Consider the following 23741-nt stretch of genomic DNA (forward strand, 5'->3'; position numbering starts at 1 on the left):
TGGGCTTTCTGTTGTTTTTGTTGCTATTGAAGGCCACCCTTACTCCATATGATCTGATTGGAGGCATATCTGTTGAGGTCAGTTTTGTGACCAATTAGATAGTCAGTTTTGGAGAAGGTACCATAAGGTGCTGAGAAGAAGGTATATTCTTTTGATTTAGGATGAAATGTTTTATAGATATCTAGTGAATCCATTTGGTCTAAATCTTCTGTTAGTTTCACTGTGTGTCTGTTTAGTTTGTTTTTCCCTTAACTGTCCATTGAGGAGAGTGGGGTATTGAAGTCACCCACAATTATTATATGGTGTGCGATGTGTGTTTTAAGGTTTAGTAATGTTTCCTTTATGGATGAGGGTGCCCTTGTATTTGGGGCATAGATGTCCAGAATTGAGAGTTCATCCTGGTAGATTTTTCATTTGATGAGTATAAAGTCTCCTTCTGTGTCTTTTTTGATGATTTTGGTTGAAAGTCTATTTTAATGGATATTAGAATGGCTACTCCAGCTTGTTTCCTGGGACCATTTGCTTAGAAAACAGTTTTCCAGCCTTTTTACTCTGAGGTAGTGTTTTTCTTTGACACTGAGATGTGTTTCCTATATGCAGCAAAATGTTGGGTCTTACTTACTAATCCAGTCTTTTAGTCTATGCCTTTTTATTGGTGAATTGCATCCATTGACCTTAAGAGATATTAAGGAATAGTGATTGTTGCTTCCTGCTATTTTTGATGTAATTTTTATGTTTGTGTGGTTATCTTCTTTTGGGTTTGTTGAAAGAAGATTACTTTCTTGCTTTATCTTGTGTGTAGTTTCCCTCCTTTTGTTGGTGTTTTCCATTAATTATCCTTTGAAGGGCTGGATTTGTGGAAAGATTCTGTGTAATTTTGTTTTTGTCATGGAATGCCTTGGTTTCTCCATCTATTTTAATGGAGAGATTTGCTGGATATAGCAGTCTGGGTTGGCATTTGTGCTCCTTTAGGGTCTGTATGACATCTGCCCAGGCTCTTCTTGCTTTCATAGTCTCTGGGGAGAAGTCTGATATAATTCTGATAGGTCTACCTTTAGATGTTACATGAGTTTTACCCTTACTGCTTTTAATCTTCTTTCTTTGTTTAGTACATTTGGTGTTTTAATTATTATGTGACAGGAGGAATTTCTTTCCTGGTCCACTCTATTTGGAGTTCTGTAGGCTTCTTGTATGTTCATGTACATCTCTTTCTTTAGGTTAGGGAAGTTTTCTTCTATAATTTTGTTGAAGATATTTAATGGCTCTTTAAGTTGAAAATCTTCACTCTCTTCTTTACCTATAATCCTTATGTTTAATCTTCTCATTTTGTCCTGGACTTTATGGATGCTTTGGGTCAGGAGCTTTTTGCATTTTTCATTGTCTTTGTTGTATCAATGCTTTCTATGGTATCTTCTGCATCTGATATTTTCTCTTCTATCTCTTGTATACTGTTGTTGATGCTTGGACCCATGACTCCTGACTTTTTTCCCTAGGTTTTCTATGTCTCGTGTTGTTTCCCTTTGTGATTTTATTATTGTTTCTGCCTCCTTCATTAGATCCTGGATGGCTTTGTTTAATTCTTTCACCTGTTTTGTTGTGTTTTCTCTTAGTTCTTCAAGGGAGAAGAACTTGTTTACTTGTGTTTCCTGTATTTCTTTAAGGGAGTTATTTATATCTTTCTTGAAGCCCTCCATGAAGCCCTCCATCAGCATCATGACCCGTGATTGTAAATCCAAATATTGCTTTCCTGGTGTGTTGGGATATCCAGGCCTTGCTGTTGGGGGAGAATTGGGTTCGGATGGTGCCATATTACCTTGATTTTTGTTAGCAATGTTCTTATATTTGCCTTTTGCCATTTGGTTATCTCTAGTGTTAGTTGGTCTTGCTGTCACTTGTTGTTTCTTGCCCCTCCTGTGTGCCTGCAGGCCTATCTCAACAACCCCGGGTGACCTGCTTTCCCCTGGCACAAATTGCTGTGGTGCTGCCGAGTTCCTGGTTGCAGTGGAGTCCTGGTGGGATGTGTCCCAAGTACTCCTCTACTCTGGTAATCTCTGCCTACCAATCTGCTACACAATCACAGGAGCAAAGATGGTGGCTGAGACCCACTCTCTTGTAGTTGTATTTGGGTATATAGCTCTGTGGCCCTGAACAACTCTGGATGCAGGCTGTTCCGGCTATCTCCTCTGTGCCACTAGGTGTATAGCTGGCTTCCTGAGCCACTTGAAGATGGCATGCTGTAGCTGGGGATGTTCCAGATTAGGAGACGAAAACCAGAAGGCTATTGCCAGAGTCCTCCAGACAGGCTCTTCCGATCTGTAGGGCCAGTCTCACCTATGCAGGCTCTTATTTAACTATTTTAAAATTATCCTCTGTTCTGTCTTGTCCCCAGTTCCCTGCTTAGGGCTAAAAACCATTGCCTTATTTTTTCCTCACATATCTTTCCAACCTTTAGTCAATGACTTCCTCTCCTTTTAACAACTGGGAGTTATACTAAAAATGTCACTATTGCATTTTATATTCTTCTAGAACAGCAGTTCTCAACCTGTAGGTTGTGACTGTTTGGGGAGTCATATGACTTTTACAGGAGTCACCTAAGACCATCAGAAAACATAGACATTTGTATAATGAGTCATAACAGTAGCAAAATTGTAATTATGATATAACAGTAAAAATAATTATGTGGTTGGGGGTCATGACAAATGAGCTATATATTAAAGGGTCTCAGCAACATTAGGAAGGTTGACAACAATTGTTTTAGATAATCACACTGGAGCTTTCCCCTAACTGGTACTAATGCCAGTTAAACTGGATTGGTTCATCTCAAGCTGTGGAGTTTTGTCCTCAGAGGGTAAAGAATGATAAAGGCAGATATAAATTGAGGCAAGCCAGGGCACACTTCACCAAAATATGAGTTCTAGCCATGGCCTAATTTATCTAGATAAGATTGCCAGAAAGATGTCTTGGTTTCTTAACTTCTTTTAAATAATGCATCCTTATCTGGAGGCTATATATGAAGGTAGGAAAGAAAACGACATTTCAGACATTAATTCTATCCAGTGAACAACTTTGAAAATGATATCTAGCTTTAATTTTAAACAGGTTATGTCTATCCATAGTTTCAGCACATAGGCTAAGTGGTTTTAGAGTTACCTCATTAGAGGTAGAGACCTTGGCATAGTAACAATGTCAAAAGACTAGCTCTGGTTTGCATCATAGATAGCTAACATTTAAGGTAGAACAGTAACCTGGTAAAGGTCAGGCTCCTTAGGCAGGCTGGCTCATCCTTAGAAGTGGGATCCTCCTAAACTATGTTAAGCAGAATAACTATTTCCTTAATGAGACAGTGTATTTTCTCTTGCCTGAACTCCTGCTCCATAGCTCAGTGTCTGATAGAACATAAACACATTACTTCAGAATAAATTTCTGAATTACCCAGAAGTCTTTGAGAACATTTCTGGCCTTACATCTCCTCAAGCTTCCATGCTCCCTTATGCTTCCTCTCAAGCCCCCTCCTTGTTATGCGCTTGCCAGCCAGCATGAGGCTAAACTTTATACTGATTTTGCTCAAAGATTTTTTCCCTTGTTTTGTCTACTTTTTTTCCTTCAGGAAATGGCTGTGATTTACAGGTTTTGTGTCCTACCATTTTTTCACCTCTAATAAAAATATTCTTGTGCTTCAAAAAAATTAACTGAAGGAATTGCCATTCTTCAAACCAATATATCACAAGAAATTTAATAAACAGATATATAAGTGTTAATATTTTGAGGACAGTGGAGACTCAAAATATCATTGTAGCTAGATTAAAAAGTATCTTTAGCCAAGGGCTCTATTAAGACTCCTGTAATCTCACTGTTCTGACATGTAGAGAAATCTTGTATTTGCCTGGTTAGAGTTGCCTGACTACAAGCAGACTACATTTCCAGAATCCCTGTTTTCTTATACATACTTCACTGAAGGAATATGCCTGAAGTATTACTTTTTTTCATTTTTACTTTTTCAATTACTCATTCATGGTCATTCTTCGCTACATGGAAAGCAACAAAACCTATGTTATCAAACTTGGCATACTATAGTACACTCACAGAAAAAATTTGCTTTTATGTGAGATTATGTTCATGGCTAAATTAAAACTATTGAAAGACAAAGAATTTTATTTGATAGAAAGTAAAAAGTGATAGAATATATCCATGCTTTTTCTGTTATATGGCTATATTAAAGTCAGAAAGCATCAGTACTCTGTCATTTAAGAGTATATTATTTGCACTCAAATTAAAGTGAAATAAGATACTTTATTATAGAAATTGTGATTTTACTACTTGATCTAATTATACAGACTGCTTTTGCCAATCATTTTATATGTTAACCATAATAGATCTATTGGAAAATTAAAATCTGCTGCTCAGAGATTTTTTTATATCATACAATGTAATAATTTCTTCAAATATCTACTCAGTAAAGATAAGATACTTTTAGCTTAGTAAATTAAAGAATTTCTCAAACTCTCATGGTAACATTAAATAAATATGGGGATTTTAAAGATAAATATAAAAACAGTTATGTATGAATCAAATCAAGTTTGTTTTTCTGTGTTAGCATTTTATTGTTGATAACAAATTCTCAGAAAGATCTGTTAGATATATAGGGTAGTTTTCTCCTATACATTATGAGATTTGAAATGAACACAGATAAGAAAAATAATATATTCAGGTAGGCTTTGGTTTATATGAAGACAGTGTCATGAGAAGATCAAGATAATGAGCCCTTGCACAGGATTCAGGAAGAGAAGATAAAAAAGGTGAAATTTGGAATCAATTGAATCGATTTATTCTTTTATATATAATTTTTACAGTAGAGGAATGATTGAAAAGAAATCCCAGAAGAAAGTAGGATGTATGATTCAGATCTGTGAGGTGGTTGAACTCATTCATTCTGAATTACATCAATTATGGAATCATTAAGCTGTTTGAATTCTTCTTAACTAACTCTTAGTGTTTTGGGGAATTTTTAAACAATTTATAAACTTTTGGGTGTAAAATTCACTTTCTTATGTAGTCTTTCCCTATGTAGTCCACATTATTTTGAAACATTAGTTTTCTTTTGAAAACTATATATTTGTGACATAAAACACTAAGAAAATAGATGTAAGTTTACTTGGTATCCCTCACCATTTTAAATACAGAAGAAATAAACTAATGAATAAACAGACTTATAATTAACAAAAAGTTCTTTAATCTTTAGTTGAAAGGTTGTAAATGTGAGAGAGAACATCAATACATTGCGGAAGGCATAATATATTTGAACAGAAAAGATAAAAAATGATATTTATTTATTTGCTTGTTTATTTTTAAATATTTTTATTTTCTATATTCTTTGTTTACATTCCAAATGATTTCCCTTTTCCCGGATCCCCCCTCCCCATATGTCCCATAAACCTTCTTCTCTCCATCCATTCTCCAATCACCTCCCTCCTTTTTCTCTGTCCTTATATTCCCCTCCAATGCTAGATCAATCTTTCCAGGATCAGGACCCTCTCCATACTTCTTCATGGGAATCATTTGTTATGCGATTTGTGCCTTGGGTATTCAGGGCTTCTGGGCTAATTAATATCCACTTATCAGAGATTGCATTCCATGTGTATTCTTTTGTGATTGGGTTACCTCACTTAGGATGATATTTTCCAGATCAAACCATTTGCCTAAAAATTTTGTGAATTCATTGTTTCTAATTGCTGAGTAGTATTCCATTGTGTAAATATACCACATTTTCTGTATCCATTCCTCCTTGAGGGCCATCTGGGTTCTTTCCAGCTTCTGGCTATTATAAATAAGTCTACTATGAACATAGTGGAGCATGTGTCATTATTGCATGCCTGGGAATCCTCTGGGTATATGCCCAGGAGAGGTATAGCAGGGTCCTCTGGAAGTATCATGTCCAGTTTTCCTTGGAACCTCCAGACTGATTTTCAAAGTGGTTGTACCATCTTACAGCCCCACCAGCAGTGGAGGAGTGTTCCTCTTTCTCCACATCCTCCCCAACACCTGCTGTCTCCTGAGTTTTTGACCCTAGCCATTCTGACTGGTGTAAGGTGAAATCTCAGGGTTGTTTTGATCTGCATTTCCCTAATGACTAATGATGTTGAGCACTTCTTAAGGTGCTTCTCGGCTATCTGAATTTCTTCAGGTGAAAATTCTTTGTTTAGATCTGTACCCCATTTTTATAATCTAAACCAGCAGTACAGACGACAGATATGAAAATCTAAAATACGTTGTTTTTGGTTGATATTAAAGGTAGAATAGTGAGCGATTTATTCTAAAAGCTTTTATATAGTGAACCTTGTGAGACCTATAAGAATTACATAGTAAAAAAGATGAAAGTGGGATAAAATGAGTGAAAGATTTTAAGAGATGTTTTTCATGAGGAAGTCATTGAAATATATAATTAAAAAGTAACTCACTGGTTTTATTCAACACTGAGTGGAATGGTACTGTAATGAGAAGACATTTCTAACTTTGCAGAATGGTCTGAAAAAGACAGAAAATAGTAAACACTGCTGAGTATATGGAATTACCAGGAACAAATAAAAAGCTTCTACAGTTTTTGAAAACTATTATCTAGTTTTCTCAAACTGGGGGGAATTTTGAGTGAGTTACAATGCACAAAAAAAGTACTTTTAAGTATATAGTAAAGGTAAAGAAAAACTGTGGTCCAAATATAGCTTGTATATAAATATATAGCATACATTTTATCTACGAACATTTAATAGAAACATCAAAAAGATCCGTGATCAAATATCTGGTAGGAGGAAGCAAATATAGTAGTCACATGATGCGAAAATATCAGCAGTAAACTTGATAAGGACCAGATTGTGACTGGAAAACAAGCACATTTTTAAAATATTTTCTTACTTGAAATAATATAATCTCAAAAGAATGTTGCTGGTTTATATCTCAGTATAAAATTCATTTTGCATTTAATATCTAAGTTAGGCAAATTTACTGAGCTTAAAGTGCATGAGAGTTTCCCTAGGCATTGGGAAATCAGTGTCCATGTGGTAAACACAGGGTCAATTTGAGTAGTTCCAGCAAGAGAACATGGGATTTCTGTTTGAGCAGATAAAAAAGTACTGTAGAATTAGTATGTGGGGGAAGAATAAATATCACTGTAACTATCACTATAATAAAAATTCCACAAATTAACCTTAAGACCTAATTCACCACAAAGTTGAGTGAAGCTGCAATTAGTCGAATGATCCAAGCAGGATCTTTTAATAGAATCCTTATATTTGAATATTTAATTTGATAAAAATTTTTGAAACATTTGTCTTTACTATTTTCTATAGTTTTACATTCTTTCTTTCATGTGTAAGTATAAAAACTAGCTACAGTCATATCATCAGATTTAACTGAGCTGGGAGCATGAACGACACATCAAAAGGTGACATAGGAAGATGCTAGTGCAATAAATACTTTAGGAAGAGCTGCAAAGGGGTGAAACCTCTCCGAACACAGAGTGATACATGAACAGGAGATCAAGACTTGTTTTAGGACAGCAAAACCTGAAACACAGGCTGCTATAGCTATAAAATGAGGGCATAGAATCCTCATATTCAAAGTTATATTAAAAATGCAAAGATAAGATTTATATACTACTGACCCTAAATGATAAAGTAAGCATATAAATAAAAATATTTAAATTATTGATTTATTTTTCAGCAAAGTACTTCCATCATACCTAATAAAGAAACATCTAAAACACATTTTCTCCTACATTTAAATGCACTGCAAATGACCCAGATCAACATTCTGAAAGTTAAGTAGATTCTCTGGCTTCTTAATAGGATTTTAGCGGCATATCCTCAGTATCTATGTTTCTGCTTGAGTGAACAATAACACCGAGTTAAAATATTAAATAGCTTAAATATTAAACACATGGTACCTCCAAGGACATACATTATACCACAAAGTAGAAAAAGATTATGTAAATTGAAAGATTGCCTGCTGGTATTCAGCTTTTCTTATTTGGCGTGCGCCATACATAATAGTTCACTTAAGTTGTTTAGCTCATAGATAAATTCTATAAATACAATATTCTAATGATTTTTCTTGCCATTTGTGAAAAATAAATAACAAGATGGCTATAGTTTTCAGATGCTATCAGAGAAACATGAAAATTGCCAAAAGTAATACACATTGCAAGTTTGCCTGTCTTTACAGTGTTAGAGATTTGTAGGTAGATGAGTTTTGATAAAATCATGATTCTGTTATAAAGAAAAATGAACTCAGATATGTAGAAAATTAACTCATTGCCACAAAATAACTAGTTGTGTCTATTACTTAGAGGCAAAATATCAAATATTTGTGCTCTTATTTTATATAGAATTGAATATAGTTTATATGCATTTGGTAAAAATTGAGGCTATTGTAACTTATCAGTACTGTTAGAATAAGGGTCAGAGAATTAGGTTGTAGAATTAAGGTAAACAACATAAAGGATGCAAATATAAATCATCATATTAACCAAATTAAGTCAATTTCAGAATGAAAGAAATACATGCCCATTAGTAGATCTAGTATTTTCCAGGGATTCATATAAAATCGTGTATTGAATACATGACATGAACTTAGAAGTAAATATTCCTAGGAAGTAGAGTAGACTAATAGAAAAATGAGATGTGAGAAAATTGAGGGTGAGGAAATATGCATAGAAAGTTATATGAAACTGAATAAGCTAATTTAATGTTTAAAATAATAAGCTCACTAAACATAGAGCCTGAATGACCTCAAGCTTGCTAGAGGTCACATGCTAAAGATACTTGGAGATTTAACCCCTATGCTCCAGTGTCTTGGGTGTGGGAATGTACTTTGCAGGCTAACATAAGGAGAAATCTAGACAACCACCTAACCACAAGACCTTTGATCTATAGTCTATCTTGGCTGCAAGATGTACTGTAGAAACAGTTAGGCAGAACTTGTAGAGTAGCCAATAAAAGTCTTCTATAACTTGATGCCATGTTACCAGAGAGAACATATGCCTGACACTCCCTGGACAGACAAGAAGAAATGAAGCAGTCTAGAACGAATTGGGTTCTAAAGGGTCCTAGAGAAACTGGGATCAAATGCCTTGAAGAAGCCTTCTCTGAGGATCTTAGTGTTATAGCCATTAAATGTTAGAGTTTGTTAGTGTTAAGATCGTAACTTGTGAACATAACTTCATTCTCGTGGCCTTGTAATCACACATTTTAAGGGTTGAACCAGGGGTATATGTGGACCTTGGATAGTGAGAAAGAGTTTTCAGGGTAAATTAAAATCGTTGACTTTAACTAGTAGTTCTGTGAAAGCTTCATTTGTAGGAGGAGGCCTTCCAGAAACCCAGATACTTGCTGGGTAGGTTCTTTGGAAGAAGAAATTGAACATGTAGGTCTGCAAAGGACTATTCCACCTTTTCCAGGTAGAGTGTGTGGGTGATTGGGCTCCCCAGTCAGGGTCAGAGGAAGGGAAGGCCTGCTGGTAAAGGTAGTATTACAATTTATACCAAGATCTGAATAACAATCTAGTCCTGGTAGACTTCAATCTTAATCTTTAATTAGCATGGTTTCATCACAGAAGAGGAAGAAGAAGAAAGAGAAAGAGAAAGGCAAGAAGAGGAAGAGGAGGGAGAAGAAGTACAGGAAGAAAAAGAAGAAGATGACAAAGAGGAAGAAGATGATAAAGAGGAAGAAGTGGAAGAGGAAGAGGAAGAGGAAGAAAAAGATGAAGATGAAGAACAAGAAAAGGGAGAGGGGGAAGAAGATTTAAAGAAAAAAAAGAGAGAGAAAGAAAAACAAATGATTCCTGGTGGTGTTCTGCTATACTCCTTGTCCATTCATCATGAGAGAGGCTTCCACCAGCTACAGAGGGGAACAGGTATTTACCCACAGCCAGACATTTTGTGAAGAGAAACTGAATTAATATTCTCCGTCTAGTCTTTCCTGTTAAAGACAAGGGAACCCCTTAGAAAAAGTAAGTAAAGATTGTAGTATTCAGAATACTAGGGTAACACAGCTCAGTGAATCAATGTAGCAGGACTCATATGGGATCACAGTGAGTGAAGCCTTAAACTTGGGGTTTGTGTAGGTTTCTATCAGGTCTTCTGATTAATTAAATGTTATGGCTGTTAGCTTGGTGTATCTGAGGGACTCCTAGGAGTGGAAACAGAAATGTCTATGACTGTTTTACCTACTTTTGGAACTCTTTTCCTCCTATTGGGTTGGTTGCCTTGTCCAGCCTTGATAGGATGGCTTGGTTTGTTTGTTTGTTTTTGTTTGTTTTACTTGTCTTCTTGAATTTTGTTGTTTGTTTTGTTTTGCTTTGTTTGTTTTTTGTTTTTTGTTTTTTTGGATTTGGTTTTTTTCAAGACAGAGTTTCTCTGTATAGTCCTGGCTGTCCTGGAGTCCACTCTGTATACCAGGCTGGCCTCTAACTCAGAAATCCGCCTGCCTCTACCTCCCAGAGTTCTGGGACTACAAGCATGCACCACCACCACCTGGACGAATTTTGTTTTATAGTGTTGCATTGTCACTTGGATCTTGAAGAAATAGGGTGTGAGAATGAGCTAGTGGAGTGTAAGAAGTGAATACTAGGCTCCCATGTATTATATGGGAGAAGAACCTTTGTCAATACAAATAAATCAATGAATAAATAAGGAAATGAGGAGTCATTTTCATTAGCATTATTATTAGGATTCATAAGTAACATGTTGTCTTAATCAGCTTTTTGTTGCTGTGAAGAGACACCGTGACCACAGAAATTCTTTCAAGAGGAATCATTTAATTAGGGCTTGCTTATATTTTCAGAGGTATATTTAGTTCATTATCATCATGGCAGGAAGCAGGCATGGTCCTAGAGAAGGAGCTGAGAATTCTATATGTGGATACATAGACAATAGGAAGAGAGACTGGTACTGGGCATGGGTTCAGGTTTTGAAACCTTAAAGCCAGCCCCAGTAACACACATTCTTTACAAGATTACACCTACTTCAAAAAATAGTATCACTCCCACTGCCTAAGCATTCACATTTATGTGCCGATGGACATCATTCATACTGAAACAACCACACATATTTTCTGTAAGGAAAAACTTTAAAATACCAGTGAAACAGTATAGACTTTTAAATAACTCTATAGTCATCTTTAACAGTCAGTGAAAACTGGAGTAACCACTTCTCAAAAATAATTTAATGCTTGTAAACCAACTGGAAAGAATTAAAATGTTTACCATTTGCAAAAATATGTTTATAATACTCAAATTAATAAAGAAAAACAGAAACACAATATGGTCTGCTTAAATCCATTCATACATGCAATTTTTGGTTATATAATTCAATCTTAATAAAACAATGGTGGTTGAATGTTTTAACATGTATTGCACATTTCAAATATCAATTAATTATACTGAAAGAAGAGCTGATCTTTTAATAAAACATTGTAATAAAGAATGTTTTTAATTATTATTTTATTGCAAAAATGATTGTATATTTTTTTTTATTAATTTCAAGCATTATCAGATGTGCTGAACTGAGAGGGTGGGCAAGAAGTAATTTAAAAATCAGGATGAGAACACGCATGGAGGAACTGTATTCTCAGTAACTCAGCAGTCTGAAGCATGAGGATCATTTTGGGCTAGCTTTCCAGGCTGATCTGTAAAGCATGGAAGGAAGTGACATCAGAAAGAAAGCAACAGATGAGAACACAATATTAATCACCAATAAACTACTTATACTTCTAGTTGTGCCAGTCAGTTTGAAAAAATCACTACATTTTTATATATTACAAGTTAATCTACATTACAGCTTTATTATTCCCAAGAATTGAATGCCATTTTATGTGAGTTTTATTACCAGCACCAATTTCTGCTAAAAGGCCAAACTGTATTCACACAATACTTTCTATATACTTTTTAATATTAAAAATAATTGTTTAATCTCCTCTATCCCTTTTCTCTTCCTCTATGTAAGGTATAAAGTATGTATAGGAGACAGCTAGAAAAAGAGATGGGTTTGTCAGATATTCAAGCATGCCTCTGCATAGATGCCAGAAAAATTCAGTCAAGAAAAACAAAGAGCTTCAAGATAAATTTCTGAAAATATAAAGAGCTCTAACAACTTTAAGATACTCCTTAGTCTATGAGCATACGCTGAATCATCGTAAATGTTTTGACATCTTTTAAATTTTGTTATTTTTCAATAGACAAATGAAAGCATATTAAATTTTAGTGAGAATAATTAGTAAAGGCTAATCACTGCTATGTTCAATATGAAAAATATTCTCATATGTAGAAATATATAAGTATAAAAGTATATACGTTATACTTTTATTATTGTTTGTTGTGAGAATCACAGTGAAAATTCCTAAGTGAACTATTCTAGATCATATCCTCATCATCATAGTACATATAGACATGTGCAATGTTTAAAGTTTATGAACTACTATTTCAGTTTAATTGATCATTAATGTCATTCTGGCTAGTTTCTGTCATACTGACACAATAAGGAAGAGAGGACCTGACCCAAAGAATTTCAGTTGATTTTCTGGAATATCTGTAGGGCATTTTCTTGATTAGTTATTGATTGGACTGTATAAGAAAGGTAACCAAACCAATCACAAAAGAACACATATGGCGTGCACTCACTGATAAGTGGATATTAGCCTGGAGGCTTAGAATACTCATGATACAATTCACAGACCACATGAAGCTCAAGATGAAGGACAACTAAAGTGTATCTTAGCACTTTGGACATACTTTAGGATATACTTTGGTCCTTATTAGAAGGGGGAATGAAATACCCATGGGAGAAGATGCAGAGACAAATTGTGGAGCAGAGACTGAAGAAAAGGCCATCCAGAAACTGCCCTACCTGGGGATCCATCCCTCATATAGTTACCAAATCGAGACACCATTGTGGATTCCTACAAGTGCTTCCTGACAGGAACCTGATATAGCTGTCTCCTGAGAGGCTCTGCTAGTGCCTGACAAATACAGAGGTGGATGCTCTTAGCCAACCATTGGACTTAGCACAGGGTCTCCAATGGAGGAGCTAGAGAAATTATCCAAGGAGCTGAATTGGTTTGCAGCTCCATAGGAGGAACAACAATATAAACCAACCAGTACCCCCAGAGCTCCCAGGGACAAAACTTCCAACCAAAGAGTACACATGGAGGAACACATGGCTCCAGTTACACATGTTGTAGAAGATGGCCTTGTTGGACATCAGTGAGAAGAGAGTCCCTTGGTCCTGAGAAGGGTCGTTGCTCCAGTGTAGGAGAATGCCAGAACAGGAAAGTGGAAGTGGGTTGGTTGATCAGCAGGAGGGGGATGGGATAGGTGTTTTTGGAGGGGAAGTGAGGAAGGGGGACAAAATACAAAATGTAAAAAAAAAAAGAATTAAAAAAAGAAAGATAAACAGAAGAAGCCAACAGGAGCAAATCAGAAAGCAGCCTTTCCCCATGTTTTCTGCAAGAAGTTCCTGCCCTGAATTCCTGATCTGGCCTTCTTTGATGGTAGCTAATAAATTATAAGGCAAATGAAATCTTTCCTGCTTATGCTGCTTTTGGTTATGATATATCATCACAACAGCAAAACAAACTTGCATGTCTTTGATATTTATATTTTGACTTGAGATCACTGAGTTATAAGATTAATATGCATCATTCATTTTGACTCTTGAGTCTATGAGACTTCCAAGGGCAAACTCACAGGGTAGTTTCATAGAGATAATTGAAAACTCAAGTGAAATATGAGTATACTCGTGAATGTTCTTGCTTCTGACAACTGAAGCTGTAACTGAAAGTAGCAGCATAAATAAAATAAACTAGACCACTGTAATAAATTAATCATTCATATTAACAGTCACTATCACAAAAAAGAAAAGTATAACTAGTATGTATCAATTGATGTCATCAAAAATCATGCTGTATGGATTATCTTTCCTGATATTTTAGTATTTACATAAAGAATATCTTTGACCAATTTGTACAAAAACACAGCTAGTAGAAAGTTACATTTTTTATTTTTTGACAAATATATTTTTACTCAAGTTTCAAAAATAAATGGAATATTTTTATCATTATCTTTTCACAACCATAAGTTATGAGAGATTTCAGATGATTACAACCATGTATAAGACATCTGTTCTAAAAATGTTTATCAACCTTTAAATTTGAATACAAGAAAAAAATTATAGCATTATTGCCTAGCTCCTAAAACACACACACACACACACACACACACACACACCACAATTTTATTCTTAAAAGTCAAAGAAAAATATAATATTATTCTTAAAACACTTTCACATAGTAATAAAATATCATTAATGATTATTTAAAATTTACACATTTTCCCCTATTATTTTATTTTTGTACTGGTTCCTATACCATGGTTGCATTCCATTCCAGTGACCTGGTTTAGAAGCAGATTTGTATTTTTCCTGTAAAGGATAAAATGGATAAAGTGTGGCTATAACATGGACCAAATTATGATTAGACATTTGGACTTGTTAAACATTCCTCATCCATATTCCACAAATGAGAGTAGTGGAAGCAGGGAATTTATGATGTGTAATTTGCTTATGGTGAACTCTTATTAAAAATTCTCTGAACTATTGGCCTCAGAATTTCCTGAGTTGCTGAAATATCAGGGTGCTGTGAAGTCTGTGCACCACAGAGAGCATGTACCTGCCAAATCCTTCTCCCAACACTGCCTTTGCGTCTCTTCCAGTGGCACTTTTATTCATATACATTACAATATTCTTCCTAATAAGTGAGAAGATTAATAAGATTAAGCCCTCTATTGAATGCTACAAGACTACCTACCAAATTATTGACCTAAGAAAACAGGTCAATGAATGCTGAAAGTCCTAATTTTGAAAATATTCTTACAAGTGAAAAATACTCTGGTATGTTTAACCCTTATTCAACAAAACCTGGTGCTACACTCAAGCAGTTAGTTTTAGAGTAAAATAGAATTGTCAAATAAATATGTAATGCTGAAAAACACAGAATATTGAAAAAGTACAAATATATTTGGTTCTAGAAAGATATTTTTATTAGTATCTGAAACTATAACAAAGAGTTTGTAGGTAATCTTATCTTTTTTTCTCTCTCTCTTAAACAGAAAGACGATTTTGTCTGTTGAGTGCTTTTGTCTCTCTGTGGGTGTTTTACAGAGTGTGTTTGTGTTTGTGAGTGTGTGTGTGTGTGTATGTGTGTACATGCTCCCATGGACTAAACTACCAGTCAAAGAGTACACATGGAGGGATCTTTGGCTCCAGCTGCATATGTAGCAGAGGGTGGCCTTTTTGGACATTAAAGGGAGGAGAGGCCCTTGGTCCCAGAAGGCTTCATGCCCCAGTATAGGGGTATACCAGGACAGGGAAGCGGGAGTGGGTAGGTTGGTGAGCAGGGGAGGAGGGATTGGATAGGGTGCTTTCTGGGAGGGGGGAAAACCAGGAAAGGGGATAAGATTTGAAATACAAATAAAGAAAATAACCAATAAAAAAGTGTAATGTATTTTTATGTGTAATGTATGTTTATAATAGTGTATCTTTATATTTTTGAACTGATATAAATTCAGTGAGTAAAATTAAGAGAACAATTTTGTAGAATTTTGAAACTGTTCTCAAAATAATGAACGAATTCTGTTTTCTACTGAGTTGCTGACATTGACTGTATTTATTATAATTACTACTGAAATGAATATCTACAAGGTACAATATATAAATAGATGTGTGTGTGTGTGTGTGTGTGTGCTTGTGTGTGTGTGTGTGTGATTCTTAGTCTTGACTGCCAAATCTATAGATTGTAGAATTATCTATGATCTAGTTACCTTGGATGTGTCTTCCAGAATTATTTGAATAAAATTGTACCCTAAATATAAATGGTACAAACCCATAGGCTATAATCTTTTATTAAGAAGAATGAGAATGTCAACAGAGCAGTCACATGTAACTGTCCCTGAAAACACAATTAATACATTGTCACCTCACAGATAATCAATGATTTATGAATAAGTGTATATACATATTTCTATATTTTTTCATTTATATACAAAGCTAAGTGGCTAGAAGATTGCCAGTTACCAGCTCGGTCATCTATATAATGGGCTTCATATGGTGAGTAAACTGAGGCAGCAGACATTAGGGTACAGTGTTTAGAGCTACTGAGGTAGTTGAATCCAGATATGTACAAGGGATGCTGCCAAAGGGAGCCAGAGTTTAGAGAATTTAATCAGAAGATTCTTCTTCTGAGGGAACAAAGCTTAAATTACTGGGGCTGGCATTCCCTGTGGCCAATAAAAAAACAAAATAAACCAAAAACAAAACAAAACAACAACAACAACAACAAAAACGTATCAAGTCTCCTAACACCTTGGGGCTAGCAAGAAAGAGAAAGAAAAAGAGAAAAGTCATCTACACAGATACACATATCCTCAGTGAGCTTCAAGTTGATCTACCATATAATACATCTGTACTAGTCAGGGTCATAATCCTAAAGGATTCTTTAACCATATCACAGAAGCACATGCTCGTTCATGTTCATAACTGCCTTATTTAAAAGATTTAGGGTGTACAAACAGTCTACATGTGTATTGTTTATGCAATACAATTTTTCATCTACTGTGAAACTATCTCACAAGTTCCATGACGCAACTTAATTTTCCTAAAAGAAAACCAAGGAAAACCAAGGATTAAGAAGGCTCACAATAGAATACCTTAATTTTCAAATTGAAAGACCACTTATTTGATTATTTGTAAAGTCAAAACAAAACAAAGTAAAGCAATATTTGGAAAGATTAATTTTAAATTATCGTGCTCGTCTATGCAAATTTTAACTTGGTGTATGTGCAGTATTTTTCTGTCAGTCATCACTGTATTGTAATCAGAGCCACTGTGCTTACCTGCAAAATACTCTGGAAAGTTTGGGCCTATTAATATTTCCTTGCAAAAGGAATCATAAAGCTGTCTCATCACTCATCTGAAAAATAAAAGGCTGGTGGGATCATGGAAAATTATAGGGGATTATAAACGATAAGTAGATTACTGTACCATGCCCATGAAATTTTCCAAACCATACCATTCCATTGAAGTAGCTGGCAGGGGTTTATGATTTAGTCACATTATGATGAAACATAACAGCCCAAAGCAAACAAATAATAATAATAATAACTGCTTCTGTGATTAATTACAAGATTAGTCTTTTGAGGCTGAGAATTGTGTGCTTTCAGCAATCCTGATGACCTCTTGAAAACTTAACAATATACAGACCAAGGTGGACAAGAGAAAGCCCATCACACTTGAACACTACACAAAGAACTATAGTCACCTGAGCAATGTTGACAGGAGAAAATAATCTTCCCCAGGAATGATTACACTAATTAGTTATCCTCTAACAGTGGTCAGCTCTAAAAACAAAACTAAGAGAAACATTATACAAACTAACTAAAATGTATTTACAAGTATATTTGTATATATGTTAGGTGTGCCTCTGTGTGAATGTCACTGTGCAGTGATATATAAATACAATCAATAAAAATGTGTTCATGAATTTTAAAGAGAGCAAGGGCTAGTAAGTGGGAATATTTGGAAGGAGACAAAGGAGTGAAAAAATGATTGAATTTTAGTATAATCTCAAAATATAAAAGAAATAATTTAAAAATTAATTTTTTTAAATTCAGCAATAAATAATGAATAATGTATGATTAGTCAACAGACTTAGAAATAGACCAGAAACACAGCTAAATACACATAAATCACAAAGAAAAGTAATTGGTCTTCAGAGGATTCAAGGAATAGGCAACTGTGAATTGTGGGGAGGTACAAATTAAAGCAATCATGTTATTGAGAATATTCTACATCCATGTATGCCTATAGAAACACAAGTAGCAAAAAAGGCATCAAATAAGATCAAAAAATGTCATTTGGGGCGAGGAGTTTCATGGCAGCAAGTCGTATAAACTTAGGAAATGAAAATCCCAGTGCTAGGAGCTCCAGCATCCTTTTCTGGCAGGCCTCTGCAGGCCCCTACATACATGTGACATGCATTCACACAACACACATCCTCCATGAGCTAGAATTACATCCCGCATGTGATAAATCTGTAATAGTCTAGGTCATATTCCGAAAGGATACTTTATCCTAGCACGGAGGCATATTTATGTTCATTTTAAAATCGTTAGGGTGTACAAACAGCTGGGATGTCCCCACAAATGACTGCTTAATCACAATTTAGAGAATGTAAACTCAATACAATTTTCTGCTACAATAAACTAACTCACAAGTAAGTGGGTAGAGATGAAACCATTCTCAGTGAAGTAACTCCAAACATAGAAAAATAAGTGTGACATTTTTTGTAGTATATATGTATGTTTACTTTACATTTACATTTGTGTGTATATGTGTATGTGCACGTGTGTGCATTTGTGTGTGTGCACATGTGCATGCATGCGTTTGTGCCTCTGTGTGTGTGTGTGTGTGTGTGTGTGTGTGTGTGTGTGTTTGAATTGGAAAGTACATGACAATCAGTAAATGAGAAAAAGGCCATGGGGTAGGATTTGCAAGAAATGAGCATAGAACATCATGATAATGAGGAAAAGGAACTAAGAGAAAAGGTAAGAGTTAAGAGAGCTCTGGGAAAAGATCAGGAGTTGCAGATAGTATGTGATCAGGAATAATTTACAGTGAGGATCATTAGAAAAATCGTATTATAACTGAGTACAGAAAAAGATTTCAAATTTATATTTACATAACATACTTAAAAGGAGTTTAAACACAGTTACCCTCACACTAGGCTCTATATATTCATTCCTTTGCACTAGCAGTGGCAAAACAGCACAACCATGACAACTAACAAGTATTTATTTTGGCTTCTGGTTTCAGAGGGTTTGAGTGTATGAGAAGGTCTGGTGGCAAGGACAACTGAGAGCCCCTGTTTTGATCTTCAAGTAAAGGGCTAAAATAGTATTTTGGGAATATAGCAAGTGTTTTAAAACCTCAAAGCCTTCCAGAAGTAAGCCATCACTTTCAAATATGTCACATTCTTCATTATCCCCAATGAGTTCTAAAAAGTGGAGAACAAATATTCAGAAACATGAGCTTGTGGAAGGCATTATCATTTAAAATACCACACTGAAAACTCAAAAGCTTCTTTATGATCAATATCATTCCCCTCATGACCAAACTTCTATTACTGTCAAACTTTGAAGACCATTCTGTACCATGTCCAAAACACAGTGCACTGAAATGATTTCATATATTTTTTTGTAGAAATAGTCGTGGTTAAATTGAATTGTTTCTTATTCTATTATCTTATCAAAAGAAAATGTTTGGGATACACCAGTCCAGAATTGACTGCACAAACAATATATGGAGAAAATTACACAGAATGGTCACTAATATTTAAATACAGACAACTTATATAAATAATAAAAATAGTAAAATTAAGTATATATGCTGAAGTGTTTGTCATACTGTACTGTAATAAATCAGATTGTGATAAAGGAGGAAACAAAGTATGGATGTCCTTTTTTATTGACTAGCCTTTATGTCATTTTATGGGACACACAATTTTAAGATCAAGAGAATCTTATAGAGAGTAGCTGACCAAATGCACAGGCACACTAAATTGCACAGACACGCTACACATGCAGACACATACACACACACATGTACACACACACACATACTTATTTCCATCAAATACTTTTTTCCATTAAAATAGTTGGCATTGACTCATGCATTTTTGAACTATTCCATTTCTCTTAATCATTAATGATTCTATTACTTAAAGAAAAGTCATATTTTGTCCTCTACATGCAATTTCTCCTTCAGTTAAATGAATAAGCATTCTAAGCCTTCCTGTTTTAGGAAAAGGCTAATTTAACATTGAGGCCAATGATATGAAAAGTAGATACACATGGCACAATTATAGGACACAATTTAATAATTTTGAATTTCAGTTTTAAGTGATGCAATTACAATCACATGTGTAATTATTAGATATATTTGTTTTAAAATTTGGACTTTTAAAAATACAGCAGTTAGGGCTGGAGAGATGGCTCAGCTGTTAAAGGCTAGGCTCACAACCATAAAAAAATACAGCAGTTGGTAATTAACACAGACATTTGTAGCTGGACTACATATATATATGTATATATACTCAACTCTCAATACCTTTCACTCAAATGTCAGATATCTGCAAGGAAGAGGAAGTAGAAAGTTCATTAGAGCCAGAGGTCTCAAACTATGTCAAAGAAACAAAAAAAAATTAAAAATGAATGAGACAATATAGACATACAAATTCACAGAGGCTTTGATAGCATACACAAGACATGCACAAGCTTAAGTCAGATACGATCCCAACATGGAGGCTGGAAATTGTATACAAAGCGCCACTCCTAGCAAGTCGGATCTAATCATGCCTAACTACGACCATATAAAACAAAAAGAAAAACAAAAGAAAAAAAAAAAGACAATGCAAATAAACATGGCAATGTGGACAGGGAGAGTTTTAATGACCTTAAACCTGCAGAAAGACCTGGAGATTACTAATAACTGTTGAGAGATTTTCATATTGTACACTGACAATGTATGTGTATGTGTCCACAGGAATGTGCATACCAGTTCATTTTTCAATAAAAATCCCATTCCCGAAAAGATTTTTGATATACCAAGTAAATAATATGCACCATGCAATAGTTAGCCCAATGTTCACTGTTTCCTACACAATAAAATGGCAAAAGTTGTACATCCAAGCAATGACTGATGCGGGCTTCCTCTCATAGTGTAAGCCACAAAAGCTAAAAGCTAAACCAGACATTGGATGGCTGCTACTCTATATTCAGTGCAATCATTGCCCCAGTACATCTTGAAGGCAGAACAGATTATTGGTGATTTTGTGTGTGTGTGTGTGTGTGTGTGTGTGTGTGTCTGTGTGTGCCCATGTTTCTCTTTCCATAGCCTGCAGAGTACCTTCCCACAACAAGTGAACATAAAGTTGAATGATCAGTGCAGGAACCAACTCAACTTCTCTATGTTCAATGAGCCACATAGATGTTGCCGTTGGCATTGGGGCCCCTGCTGCAGCAAACACTGCTGAAAAAAATAGAAAGGAATCAGTGAACTGATTCCCAATAATATTACAGTATAGTCAGATTGGTGTCTTGTCCATTTACCATCAAAGAAACTTCCTCCCAAAGAATATGGGAGAGAGTACAGAGACACACAGGCAGGCATGATGCTAAGAGAGAGTTTGAATGTATTGGAGGACACTCAGAGAACCTGGCCCACTCAAATAGTTAGAGTTCATATGGTAACACAGATACTATATAACAGGAAGTACAAGGTATATATTGATATGTACCAGGTACTCTGCATATACATTATGGCTGTTACTGTGGTGGTTTTTGTTTGTTTGTTTGTTTGTTTTGGAAGAAGTTGTAGGAGAAGTTTTATCTCTGACTCTTTGGCCTGCTCTTTGGATTCTGTTCATCTTATTGGTTTATGTTGTCAAGACTCAATATAAGAACCTTGGACTTGCCTTATTGTATCTATTTGTCCTAATTGTTGCTATTTCCTTCTTGGAGGCCCTCCTTTTTTTCAGTAGGGAAAAGAAAGGGAACAGGTTCTGGAGGAGAGATGATGTTAGGATGAGGTGGTTGGAGTGGATGGATAGAAAATTGTGGTTGGTCAGGATAGATTGTTAAACAGAAGAATCTATTTTCAGTAGCTAAACTACATGAAACTATAAACCCGAAATTTTGACATTTGTGACTGAAAACACCATGCTTCATGTTACTCAAGATAATATTTTACTTTTTGCATACTAAAAATGTTATGTTATACCCAAGTAAGGGAAATGAAACCCAAATTCTAAGGTGTTGGAGGAAAAGTTTAAAATACAGAGCTAGCTAAAAGTGTTTGTAACAAAGATTCTGTTATGATTGATACCCACTGTGTTTAACTTTTCACTTACTAATTCTTCCACTGTAGTTAGTGAAATTTATGTAAAGTCAAATGGTAGCAATTAAGAGTACAAAGCAAGAAAGACATGTGGATTTTGTACAGAGTGAATTCAAGTTTGTATCATACTTAAATATAGGATATTATTCAGTTGACACAAATCCCATGAGCTTTTCTTGCTTAAGGTATTAGGCCAGACAAGGATTAACACTTACAAGATCTGAATAATGTTTTTTTTTTCCTTAGGATAGCATTTAGTGGTTTTAAAAAGAGATGCATGAAAGCTTTCTGTGTTAAACCATATCATTTTTGATATTTTAAATAGCATTACTTCTAAACACATGTGGTTATACATATTAATTTCTAATTAATGAAGATACTTGTTCCCCAAATATTTTTCTTATTTTTACTCAACACTTATGATGTATTTTTTATAATTTTTTAATTATTGAACATTTAAGACTGACTATCTGAAATTTTCTCTTAAAATTACTTTGAAATGTAACTACACAGATTTAAAATACCCCAAATGCAGATAAATTGTAGTTACCTCATGTACATTCATTTTCAAAGAAGGGCCAAGGTTTCAGTCTGTAATCTCTTGATCCTTACAGCTGCTTAGCTCTGTCAGTCTAGCTTTTGGTTGCACACTGACCTGATTTTTCTGGCTGATCATTTTTTTTCTATGTTAGGGTGGCTCCCACAGGCAAACTTCAATTGCTTTCATTTGTAATAAAAGGGTATTATTTTAGAAATCATAAAATTATGTTATAATACCATTATCTTTTTAGTCTCATTCAGCATGATTTTATATTTCATTATAAAATATTTTATGTAATAGTTTAGCTTTGTTAACAAAAATGTTAACAGATGGAATTTCAGACTAGTTTTGCCGTATGATTTTAACCCAATATTTAGTTCATGAACAGACACCATTCTATTTTATTTTTTCATAGGGATATACAAATATTCTGAATTTCTTTTACAACCTAACTTCTCACTCAGTTTGACCGTCATCTGAAAATTATAATTAATTCTTTTAGTCATTTATCTTATAAAAATAATAACAATGGATCTCTTCTAATAGTGAAAAATATTAAGAACTTGAACTTTGGATATGTTATTTGAGAATTTAACCCTTGGTTTTGCCATACACTATTTACAGAATATCATGTGGGTTCTACAGAATATAGTGTATTTGTTAATCTAACTATGATTGAGGCATAAATCCCAACTGGCATTGTGATACCCAAGCAGTGTATAATCAGTGTTAGTTCCTTGTTTTCATGTCCTCAGAAGATTCACATTAAATCCATTATTAGTCCACTTTCATTAAGTTTATTGGGTCTTTAGGGACATCTAAGAACAAGTCCATTTCCATGGGTAATAAATTAATGTTTCTCCAACAAATCCCATACTATTTGACAAAAATACATTATTTTCATTTCTCCTTTCAGGGCAATTGCCAAGGACCTCTCCTCCCACTGATGGCCTACAAGGCCATCCTGTGCTACATATGCAGTTGGAGCCATGGGTCCCTCCATACTCTTTGGTTGGTAGTTTAGTCCCTGGGAGCTCCCAATCTTATCTGTAGAATATTCAAGGGAAATTTGTAAGTGTTGAAGGTAAAAAAAAAAATTATCCTCATTATACTGAAAGGTAGAAGCTTTAAATTTAAAATATGAGGAGACATCATCATAGGCTAAAGAGAAAAGAAACTTTTTAAAAGCACACAGAAATGTCACTCTTT

The sequence above is a fragment of the Apodemus sylvaticus genome, chromosome 8 (assembly GCF_947179515.1).
Source record: "Apodemus sylvaticus chromosome 8, mApoSyl1.1, whole genome shotgun sequence".
Taxonomy (NCBI): Eukaryota; Metazoa; Chordata; class Mammalia; order Rodentia; family Muridae; genus Apodemus; species Apodemus sylvaticus.